The sequence below is a fragment of the Panthera onca genome, chromosome A1, assembly GCF_046562875.1.
Source record: "Panthera onca isolate mPanOnc1 chromosome A1, mPanOnc1 haplotype 2, whole genome shotgun sequence".
NCBI classification, from domain to species: domain Eukaryota; kingdom Metazoa; phylum Chordata; class Mammalia; order Carnivora; family Felidae; genus Panthera; species Panthera onca.
Window position 1 is genome coordinate 61,687,409 of NC_138339.1, and position 7,023 is coordinate 61,694,431.

The window sequence follows — 7,023 nt, forward strand, 5'->3', positions numbered from 1 at the left end:
TTCTGCACACGCCATTCTCTCCGTGGGGAATATCCCTCTCCCCACTCAGCCCTCACCACTCACCTTGCAAACTCATGCTTGTCTCACTGTTCAGCTCTGGAATCTCCTCCTTCGAGAAGCCCAAGGGTATTTTCTTGGCAAACCCAGAGCTGAGAGTCCTCATTTCCTTACCCCTCTCGGGTCCTCTCTTATGATCCACGTCCACAAGGATGCCTGGGAGAATGGTGTCCTGGAGGCTGTCCACCTGTGCGTGGCTCTGTCACACCTATTCACTCTGGAGTCCCCATAGTTCAATCCTCACAATCAAGCCATAGGGATCCATAATAAAGGTCCTTTTTACAGGTGAGGAAACTGAAGTTTGGATTCCAGAGCTGGATCTCCACTTGGCCAAATTGGCCTAAGTCCAGAAGGGCAGGGATGGTTTGCTGGGCTCCCGGCAGACAGGTTGGAGGACCACGTGGGGCACCATGCTGGGTGGGGAGGCCCTGGGAGGGCATGGGGGATGGGGGAGGTGATAGTTTGGAGCAGGGTCACCATTTGACCCGAAGGAACTTGGCTGGTCAAGTAATACCGCCTCCACCAAGTATTCCCTTCTGTTCCCCCATGTTCCCCATTGGACAAATGAAGACTCAGAAAGAAGGAAGGAGAAACAAAGAACAAAGTTATAGAGGAATAGGGGCCAAGTTAGAACCAAGTGTCTCGATTCCCAGTCCAGCTTCCCCAGTGGGCTGCAGGTCCAGTGTGACCTCTCTATTGCACCTTCTTCTCTCCCCCTTCCCTTCACCCACTGCCTCCATCAAACATTTCTGTATGCCTCCTAGGGGCCAGGTTCTCCACTAGTTGTTAAAGACATAGAGGGCCCCTGTCTGGTGCTTGCCTGGTGCGTAGTGGGTGTTCAGCAAACATTTGTTGAATTAATAAATGAATAAGCATGGGAAAGTAATGTACCTCTCTTCATTTCCAGAAGGACCTGAAGGAATGGAGAAGCACTTGCCTAAGCCCTTTGTGCCCACGGTCTCCTTCCAACCACGCTACGAGGTCAGCATCATCACACCCATTTTGCAGATGAGGACACTGAGGCTCACAGAGGGGACAAAATTCATCCAAAGCTCTGCAGTCAGAAAGCAATTCTCAGCCCCCCTTGGAAATTAAACATTACCCATGCTATTTTTTTTTTTAAGGAAAGGATGTTTTCCTTCTGGTGTGTAAACAGGAGAAGGGCTCCCCGAGAAGGTCATTGTAAATATCATTACTTCTCCTCGGGGCTCTGTCAGCTTATGTTACTTTATTTATCAACATTCCATAACATGTAGATCCAAGAACATGTCCTCAAGTGGGACACCAAAGATGTGTGCTTTGGGGGTCAGGCAGAAACACTTGCCAAGCACAGAGCACGGGGCTGGGCAGGAGTTGGGAGCTGGGTCCAGGCTCGGGGCGGGGCAGTAAGGGCCCTTCCCAGCATCTCCTGCCTGGGTGGAGCCTCAAGTTGGAGTTCCAGCGGCATGTCCCTCATTTCCATAAGGGGGAGCTTGTGCACAGGAGATTCCCTCCTGGCTAGAGGGCCTCGGCATCCAGGGACCGGCTCCAGGCAGTGGCCACTTGGATGACACTGACAAGGTATCTGCCCTGAGCACTGCCTCCCGCCCTGTGGTGGGGGGGGGGGGGGGGGCAGCCATGGGGGATATGAGCATGCCGTCCCCCTCCCTGTTTATCCACTCGGGGAACCACGGATAAGGAGGGGCAATGCTCGTGTGGAAATAACACAGCTTTGGAGCCAGACAGGACTGAGGCTCACTCCAGCACCATCATGGATTAGCCGCATGACCTTGGGCTGTTCACCTCCTTGGAACTCGGTTTCCTTATCTGCAAAATGGGAACAACACTGACTTTGGGAGTTACACAAAGCAGCGACTATAGTGCCTGCAGCACAGCAAATGCTTCATAATAAAAGGGATATTACTATGATGATTGTTGTCTGGATTATTTTTGCAGGTCCTAATTTCCACCCCAACCCTCACAGGTAGTTCTGCCCCTCATTCCCCAGCTGCGGCTTTGGAGGGATTTGCACAGGGCTATGGCCTCCCTGGATCCCCCAGAGACAAGCCCAGTAGAAAGGCATTTAGGGCTTGTGTTTGCAAATGCAAAGGCAGGTATTTCTTAACATTTCTTAACAGAAATGATGACAAAGCAAAAATATTAAAGAATATGTCTGAGAGAAAGAGAGAGAGAAGTCTCCAGAGCTTAATTCCTCACTCAGATTCAACAACCAGTTTCTCTTTTTTTTTTTTTTTTTTTTTTTGAACGCAAACCCCCTCATCCACACAGATGTTTTGCTGGGGTTGTAATCCTAGTGACTATACCAGGTGCTGTTTTATTCCCGAGTCGCTGTGGTCTTTGGTCTGAATCACTCCATCTCTTTTCATTTGGTTCCTGCCAGAAAGCAAAGCATATATTTCATGGTCCTCTCTTCCTGGGAGGAGGAATTTCTCCACAGGCCTCCCTTTGCACATGCTCACGGAGCTGCATTTGGGTCAGAACGATGGGATGGCAACACAGTCTGCCGCCCTTTGGCTGCCTTCTTAAAACTTCTTCTTTTTTTTTTTTTTTTTTTTTCCAAAATGGAAATAGCATTTTCTCCCTGATTATCAAAGTAACACTTGAGGATTGGGAAAAATTGGGTAGTACTGAAGTTTAAAGGGCAAAAGTTACCCAGAAGAAAATCACTGCTAACATTTTGGTGTGTCTTTTTCAGACTTGACTCTCTCCGTGCACAGACAAACCACCTTACAAGGGACTCTTACAGAATACATCGTTTTGTATTCGGATTTTCTTAGTCTACCTGCCTGGTTTTCCCTGTTCATCCTAAATGGCTCTGCATCATTTTATTGTATGGGTATAAAACACAGTTCATTTAACCAATCCCTGATGGTTGGACACCTGGGTTATTTCTGTTTCTTTTTAAAAAACATTTTACTTTGAGAGAATTCTAGATTCACCGGAAGCTGCCAAGATAGTGCAAACAGTTTCTATGTGCCCTCGATCCAGTTTTCCCTGATGGTTACATCTTACATAAGAGTAGTATAATATCAAAATCAGGATATTGACATTGGCACCCTCTGAGTATAGTTCTATGCCATTTCATCACATGTGTAGATCTGTGTAACCACCACCACAACCAAGGTACAGAACCTTCCACCACCATGAGGGTCTCCTTCATGCTGTCCTGTTATAGGCACACTCTCCCCTTTCACCCCCTTCCCTAACTCCTGGCCACCACTAATTGGTTCTTCATCTCTATATTTTTGCCATTTTGAGAATGTTATATATATATACACACACACACACACACACACACACACACACACATATATATGTATATATATATACACACATATATATGTGTGTATATATATATATATATACTTTGAGAATATATATATACACATACATATATATTTACTTTTTCCATTCAGCATAATACTCTTGAGATCCATTCAAGTTATTACATGTATAAATTGTTCCTTCCATCTCATAGCTGAGTAGTGAGACTCCATGGTGTGCGTGAACCAAACCTATTAACCATTCATCCATTTTAGGTCATCTTTGTTGTTTCTGTTTTTTAGCTATTACAAATAAAACTGCTGTGACTGCTGTCATAAAGGTTTTCACGTAGACATCTTTTCATTTCCTTGGTATCAATATCCAAAGTGTGGTTACTGGGTTATTTGGTAAGTACACATTTCGTTTTTTAAGAAACAGTGAAAGTCTTTCCCAGAATGGCTGTACCGCTAACCTTTCTACCAGCAGCATATAAGGGGTCTAGTTCCTCTAAAACCTCACCAGCTTTTGATATCACCACTATTTTACATTTTACCTGTTCTAATAGGTGTGTAGTGTATCTTATGGTCTTAATTTTCATTTCCCTGATGGCTCGTGACTTGTAACATCTTTTCGTGTACTAATTGGCCATTCATACCTCCTCTTGGGTGAAACGTCTCTTCCAAACTCTTGTCCATTTTCTTATAGGATTGTTTGTGACCTTACTGTTGAATTTTGACTCTCTCTCTGTCTCTCTCTCTCTCTCTCTCTCTCTCTCTATATATATATATATATATACAAACATATAATATGAATACTATATAATAATATATTAATATAGTATATTATGTAAAATACATAATATCTAATATCTATATCATTAGATGTACTAGAATATATACATAGTCTAGATATGAGTCCTTTGCCAGATATGTGGTTTGCAAATACTTTTTTCCTAGTCTATAGCTTGTCTTTTCACTCTATTTCATGGATCAAAAGTTTTTAATTTTGATGAGGTCCAATTTCTTTCTTTATTTGTCTCTTATAGATCAAGGTTTGGTGTCGTGTCTAAGAACTCTTCACCAAGACGTAGGTGCCAAAGATTATTTGTTTCTTTTCCTTTGAAAATAATCCTGTGGCAGACAAATAATGTCCTTCTAAAGACACCCACACCCAAATCTCCAGAGCTGGTGAATGTGTGAGCTTACACGGCAAAGGGGACTTTGCAGATGTGATGAAGGTCAAGATCTTGACACGGTCAGATGACTCTGGATTATCTGGTGGGCCCAGGGTAGGCAACAAGGGTCTTTACAGGGGAAAGATTGAGACAAGACAGTTGGAGGGTTTGTGGCTATGGATGCAGTGGTTAGAGTGATGACATCGTCAGCTAGAAGGGAAGTCCTAGGAGCTGGAAAAAGCAAAGTAACAGATTCTTAGAGCCTCCAGAAGGACATTTCCTACTGACCTTGACTTTAGCTCACTGAGACCTATTTTCATTTCTGACTTCCAGAACTGTAAGATAATAAATTTGTGTTGTTTTAAGCCACTAGGTTTATGGTAATTTGTTACAGCAGCAAGAGGAAGCTAATTCAAACCCTTGGATGAATAACCTTATACATAAATCTTTGCATACTTTCCCAGCTATTTCATTAGGATCAAATCCTAGGTTTCAAATTGGTGAGTCAAAGCACATATACCCAAATTGGTACCATTTACACCTCATCACTAGCTTTTTACAGATTCCTGTACCCTTGCTTGAGTAAACATTGGCTCTTACTAATGTGAAACATGTACTTGATATTGCTTTGATTTCCTAGTGTGTGTGGATCCTGCATGTGAGTGCATAGCACATTTCTGTGAATCAGCCAATTTGGTAGCCAGTCCAATATGGTAGCCACAGCCATATGTGAAATATGGCTACTCCAAATTGAGATAGGCTATAAGTATAAAATACACACTGGATTTCAAATCTCTAGTACCAAAGAAAGAAAGAAAGAAAGAAAGAAAGAGAAAGAAAGCAGAGAAAGAAAGAAAGAAAGAAAGAAAGAAAGGAGGGAGGGAGGAAGGAAAGAAAGAAAGAAAGAGAAAGAAAGCAGAGAAAGAAAGAAAGAAAGAAAGAAAGGAGGGAGGGAGGAAGGAAAGAAAGAAAGAAAGAAAGAGAAAGAAAGCAGAGAAAGAAAGAAAGAAAGAGAAAGAAAGAAGAGAAAGAAAGAAAGAAAGAAAGAAAGGAGGGAGGGAGGAAAGAAAGAAAGAAAGAAAGAAAGAGAAAGAAAGCAGAGAAAGAAAGAAAGAAAGAAAGAAAGAAAGAAAGAAAGGAGGGAGGGAGGAAGGAAAGAAAGAAAGAAAGAAAGAAAGAAAGAGAAAGAAAGCAGAGAAAGAAAGAAAGAAAGAAAGAAAGAAAGGAGGGAGGGAGGAAGGAAAGAAAGAAAGAAAGAAAGAAAGAGAAAGAAAGCAGAGAAAGAAAGAAAGAAAGAGAAAGAAAGAAGAGAAAGAAAGAAAAGAAAGAAAGAAAGAAAAAAAGAGAAAGAAAGAAGAGAAAGAAAGAAAGAAAGAAAGGAGGGAGGAAAGAAAGAAAGAAAGAAAGAAGAAAGAAATTTCAAAAGTGATGTTTTATATTGATTATACACTGAACTCATATTTAGATATACATTAGCTTGGGGCGCCTGGGTGGCGCAGTCGGTTAAGCGTCCGACTTCAGCCAGGTCACGATCTCGCGGTCCGTGAGTTGGAGCCCCGTGTCAGGCTCTGGGCTGATGGCTCGGAGCCTGGAGCCTGTTTCCGATTCTGTGTCTCCCTCTCTCTCTGCCCCTCCCCCGTTCATGCTCTGTCTCTCTCTGTCCCAAAAATAAATAAAAAACGTTGAAAAAAAAAAAATTTAGATATACATTAGCTTAAGTAAAATACACTCATAAAATTAACTTTACCTGCTTTGCTTTACTTGCTTAACATGGCTACTAGAAAAGTTTAAATCACATATGTGGCTTGATGTGTGGCTCATGTTGTGTTTCCATGGGTCAGCATGGGCCCAAGCCCTCTCAGCCACAGCCCTTTATGACCAGCAGCAGGCAGTGACAGCATAGTGGCCAGAGCTAGGGGCTAAGCTCTCAGCCACGCAGGAAAGTCAGCCAGGCCCTGTGGTCCTGGTCTCAGCAGCCAGCGCCCAACCACAGATCCCACAGTGTGGTGGAAAAGAACTTGGGGTCAGAGAGACCTTGGTTTAAATCCCAGCTTCTTCTGAATTTTCTTGTACTTGAAGCTTTATCCGTTTTAGTTTCCTTATCCGTAAATTGGGGAAATAACCCAATAACACTTATGGAGACATTTCTTTTTTTTTTTTGGAGACATTTCTTTATTCAACCAATATTTGTTGAGCCTACTGTGTTCCAGGCACCGTCCTAGGCTCTGGCAATACTACATACAGCACACAACCCGGAACGAGCCTAGCATGATGTTCTGGCCTCCCGTGGGTCCTCTTTCTTGCCCGCCAGAGACACTCTCTATTGCTGAAAAGAACATTTCGGTGGAACGGTACATTCTACTCAGCACTTTTTATGAGCCCACTGGTTCCCTGAATCCGAATAGCAGCTCTGGGCATGGGTTTGAATTCATCTCAGCCATCACTTTGTGACTTTAGCTAAGTCATCTATAAAATGGGGCTAAAACATTACCTCAACCAGGGTCACAGCGACCATTAAAGAAGATAAC

At 43.0% G+C, this 7,023-nt stretch overlaps 1 long non-coding RNA gene across 1 annotated transcript; it reads right to left on the reverse strand.

Moving 5' to 3' along the window:
- Window positions 1-2,308: 2,308 nt before the first annotated feature.
- On the reverse strand, window positions 2,309-6,343 carry LOC144615104 (uncharacterized). The gene is made up of 3 exons (XR_013553544.1): window positions 6,243-6,343; window positions 4,527-4,726; window positions 2,309-2,430 (listed from the first exon to the last, which is right to left on the reverse strand). It is a non-coding gene; the product is annotated as an uncharacterized LOC144615104 (long non-coding RNA).
- Between the last annotated feature and the right edge of the window lie 680 nt (window positions 6,344-7,023).